Genomic DNA, 5,000 nt, shown 5'->3' on the forward strand with positions numbered 1-5,000 from the left:
GGATTAGCTCATTTGAGTTGCTGTCAAAGCTGCCACTCTTATGTTGCTATAGCCTACAATTATCAGAACAATATGAACATTCAGTTGAAAGTTTTCCATCCACCCATCCATCACTGGATGAGGAATAAGCACCGCAAAGCAATCAATTCTCACGCAAGTAGGAGCCAGGCTGTTCAGTGCATTTCTCTGATCCGGTGTTGCGACCCAGTCTCTAGAAATGTTTTGGACGAGTTGCCGACAGTTTGCGCCTCCAGCCAATCTGCACTCCTGCCTATGGTAGCCTGACGTGCACCTCGTAGCTAACGTTACCGGCTATAGCCAGCCAGTGGAACTGTTGTGTTCAGATGGCTCTAGCTCAAAAAGTATTTATGTCAGCTTAGATATTTCGATGGCTAGAATCAAGACAAATAGACGAACAGTTTGATGTATAATATGTCCCATAATACTTTCTGATGTATTATATTATGGAGCTACGAACACACAAAAAGTCTCCAATGGCACAGGGAAGAGAAACACAGACATCAACGCCGACTCAATCGGCCTTCACTGTGGTAAATCTGGAATCTGGAATGTGATTGGACTAACAAAATGTCAATCATTAAATCCTGTTCAGAGTACTGTCCTCCATTGCGGTAATTTTTCAGCGTTTTGGCCAATCACAAATTAGCATTAAAAAACTGCATTACATTGATAGACCCCTAAGGGACACGCCCAAGGGAGGAATTCCTCCTTCCATAGATATCTATGGGTCCTCCAGCTGCATGTTATAGATGTCACCGTTGGAGCTTTAGAATTTAAAAAATGGGTTTTTATCCATAGGGAAAACCTGCTTTATGAACAAAACTGAGATAATATTAAATATTAATTAAAATAAATAAATGCAAATATTTATATGTTAATCCCTTTTCTCTCCAAAAACTGAGGAGGACTGTCCTCAATGGACGGGCCTCCTCTCATATGTGTGTGTGTGTGTGTGTGTGTGTGTGTGTGTGTGTGTGTGTGTGTGTGTGTGTGTGTGTGTGTGTGTGTGTGGTGAATGTGTGTTTGTGACTGCAGGACTCAGGGGAGCATGTGAGCCATGATAGACCTCTCAAGTACTGTAACTATATATATATATATATATATATATATATATAGTTACAGTATAGATATATGTATTTTCTCTCTTCCGCTGAGTTCAAGACTTCTCAGGGAGTACATAGACACGTATGGATGTTTTGATATTTGAAATTGAATATTTACTCTTGAGTTACAAAGCCTTGGCAGCCCTATGATGAGGACCAGATATAGATCTGGTAAATATTCCCATCTCTCTTTTTGATCAGATGAGTCTTTCTAACCCTCTCTGCTTCTCTCTCTCTCTCTCTGCCTCTCTCTCTCTCTCTTTCTGCCTCTCTCTATCTCTCTCTCTCTCTGATGACCTGCTTCTCACAGACATCCCTCACACACACACACACACACACACACACACACATACACACACACACACACACGTACCCTCACACAGGTTTGAGGTTGAGGTTTAATCTACAGGAAATGTGTGTGAATAACCCCGGAGTCCCTTAGAGGGATGGAGAAGCGGTCTGTGTGTGTGTGTGTGTGTGTGTGTGTGTGTGTGTGTGTGTGTGTGTGTGTGTGTGTGTGTGTGTGTGTGTGCGTGTGTGTGTGTGTACGTGTACCTGCATGTGGCATGTGTTTGTGTGTACCTGCATGTGTATGTGTGTGTCTGTGTGTGTGTGTGTGTGTGTGTGTGTGTGTGTGTGACTGGAGGACTCAGGGGAGCAGGGGAGCTGTGACAGACCTCTCACGTACTGTAACTCCTCTACCATTAAACATCATCACACACACACACACACACACACACACACACACACACACACACACAACCCTCCCGGCTCAGATGGCCCAATCAGTGTTTTCCCTCCAGAACCAATAACCCACCACGCCCCAGCTCTGGCCAGTGTGCTGTTAGGAGAGCCCAGCATGGGACTGTGTCTGATTAGATCCCTCATCTCCTCACACATCCCACAGCAGGTCCAGCTACACTGCTGGTCCTGGACTAGCACACCAGATAGCAATGTTACTGCATGTACGAGTGGAAGAGGCAGCCGTAGTATGTACTAGGGGAAGAGGTAGCAGTATTATGCACTAGTAGGAGAGGTAGCAGTAGTATGTACTATCAGGTGAGGTAGCAGTATTATGCACTATGATACTTTCTGCTACCTCATCTATTAGTACACAATACTGCTACCTCTACTACTAGTACATAATACTGCTACCTCTAGTAGTACTCACATTAGTATGTGCTAGTAGGATACAGTAGGTAGCAGTATTAAGTACTAGCAGAACAGGTAGCAGCAGTATTATGTACTAGCAGTAGAAGTAGCAGTATTATGTACTGATAGGAGAGGTAGCAGTGTATTATGTACTATAAGGTGAGGTAGCAGTATTATGTACTAGTAGGAGAGGTAGTAGTATTATATACTACCAGATGTAGCAGTAGTATGTACTAGAGGTAGCAGTATTATGTACTAGTAGTAGAGGTAGCAGTATTGTGTAGATGAGGTAGCAGTATCATGTACTAGTAGGAGAGATAACAGTATTATGTACTAGTGGAAGCAGTAGTGTGTACTAGTAGTAGGAGAAGTAGCAGCATTATGTACTGGAATTAGTAGTAGTATGTACTAGTAGGAGAGGGAGCAGTATTGTGTACTAGTAGGAGAGGCAGCAGTATTTTGTACTAGCAGTATAGGTAACAGTATTAGGCTACGTAGTAGGAGAAGTAGCAGTAGTATGTACTCGTAGGAGAGGTTGCAGTATTTTGTACTACCAGTATAGGAAACAATATTACGTACTAGTAGGAGAAGTAGCAGTAGTATGTACTAGTAGGAGAGATAGCAGTAGTATGTACTAGTACTAGAGGTAGCATTGTGTACTAGGAGATGTAGCAGTATTATGTACTAGTGGGAGAGGTAGCAGTATTTTGTATTAGCAGTATAGGTAACATTATTATGTAATAGTGCAAGTAGTAGTATTATATAGAGAGGAGAGAGGAGAGGAGAGGAGAGGAGAGGAGAGGAGAGGAGAGGAGAGGAGAGGAGAGGAGAGGAGAGGAGAGGAGAGGAGAGAGGAGATGAGAGGAGAGGAGAGAGGAGGAGATGAGAGTAGAGAGGAGAGGTGATTGAGGAGAGAGGGGATGAGAGGAGAGAGGAGAGGAAAGAGGAGATTAGAGGAGAGAGGAGATGAGATGATAGAGGAGAGGAGATTGAAGATAGAGGAGAGGAGAGGAAATGAGAGGGGATGAGAGGAGAGGAGAGGAGGAGAGAGGAGATGAGAGGAGAGAGGGTAGGAGATGAGAGGAGAGGAGGGAGGGGAGGAGATGAGAGGACAGAGGAGATGAGAGGAGAGGAGGGAGGGGAAGAGATGAGAGGACAGAGGAGATGAGAGGAGAAAGGGGATGAGAGAGGAGAGGAAAGAGGGGAGGAGATGAGAGGAGAGAGGGTAGGAGAGGGGATGGGAGGAGAAAGGGGAGGAGAGAGGAGAGGAAAGAGGGGAGGAGATGAGAGGAGATGAGAGGGGAGGAGAGAGGAGAGGGGAGGAGAGAGGAGAGGCGAGGAGAGGAGAGAGGGGAGGAGAGGGGAGGAGAGGAGAGAGGGGAGGAGAGGGGAGGAGAGGAGAGAGGGGAGGAGATGAGAGGAGAGGGGAGGAGAGAGGAGAGGAGAGAGGGGAGGAGGAGAGGAGAGAGGGGAGGAGATGAGAGGAGAGGGGAGGAGAGGAGAGAGGGGAGGAGAGGAGAGGAGAGGGGAGGAGAGAGGAGAGGAGAGGAGAGAGGGGAGGAGGAGAGGAGAGAGGGGAGGAGATGAGAGGAGAGGGGAGGAGAGGGGAGGAGAGGGGAGGAGAGGAGAGCAGTGATTAAACATATGGAAACAAAAAGAGGGAAAAGTTGATCCCGTGGGCTTCCTGTTGGACGGCTAGCGTTGCCATGGTTTCAGAGAGTGGGGCATGGAGATGGTGGTGTATTCAGCTGTGCTGATTGCTGCTATTCAGTTCACTCTTATTCTTTATGTTAGATACAATAATGTTAGCTTTCTCAGCCATTCTCCCCCTCTGTCTCCCTCTCTCTCTCTCTCTCTTACTCTCTCCATCGCTCTTTCTTTCAATCCCCCCCTCTGTCTCCCTCTCTCTCTTTTTCTCTCTCCCTCTCTCTCTCTTTCTCTCTCTCCCTAGTCGTCATGGATACCAAACCTTGAAGGCTCATAGCAAACATATAGTCATAAACACACACACACATACACACTCACACACATGCATATACACACACGCATGTTCACATTTACTAATGAGTGGATGATGCAGGATCAAGGTCTGGTTCCCGAGGAAACAACTAGACTGGTATTAATGTATTGATTGTAACAAGTCTCATTAGACTGTTCTGCTGGCAGCTCCCAGCAGCATATGGACCAGATTCTGCTCACCCCATGGGAGTGAGGGAAGAGGGGGGGGGTGGTGAGAGAGAGAGAAAACAAACTGTGCTGTGAGAGGGAAACTATCCCCCCGATGGGAAGTGGGTGTTGCAAAAATCATGTGTTATAAATGAGTGAAATGGACCTTTATTCCCATGCACTTAGTTCCGGGCTGTTTCAGTTAGTCGCTCTCATCCAGACAGGCAGGGGGATTCAACCCGGACGTGCTGCTAGGCTAACACCTGTTATACCATGGTCTGGGTGAATACTCCATTCTGACTGGCTGGAGGGGTGGCAGTTAAAATTAAGCAATAAACCACGAGAGGCTGGGTGTTATGGTGATTTTATAACAGCTAGGGGGCGTTGTTAGGCACGATGCGAAGCGGAGTCAAACCAAATTGATTTGATTCACTCAAATGTATGTGGGACGGCATGTAGCTCGGGAGGTAAAGCGTCCGGCTGGGGATCGCGAGGTCTCGGGAGCGATCGCAGCTCCCGGCATTGTGCCGACGTATCCTTGAACCTCAAAATTGCTCA

The 5,000-nt window shown here is 46.5% G+C and overlaps 1 protein-coding gene across 1 annotated transcript in view; it reads left to right on the top strand.

Annotated features, from left to right (window-relative positions):
* Positions 1-5,000, top strand: part of LOC311328004 (CUB and sushi domain-containing protein 3-like) — a gene marked incomplete at its 3' end in the record, with an annotated part of 605,137 nt that overhangs the window by 351,386 nt on the left and 248,751 nt on the right.

Source organism: Borostomias antarcticus (assembly GCF_949987555.1).
Source record: "Borostomias antarcticus genome assembly, chromosome: 36".
NCBI classification, from domain to species: domain Eukaryota; kingdom Metazoa; phylum Chordata; class Actinopteri; order Stomiiformes; family Stomiidae; genus Borostomias; species Borostomias antarcticus.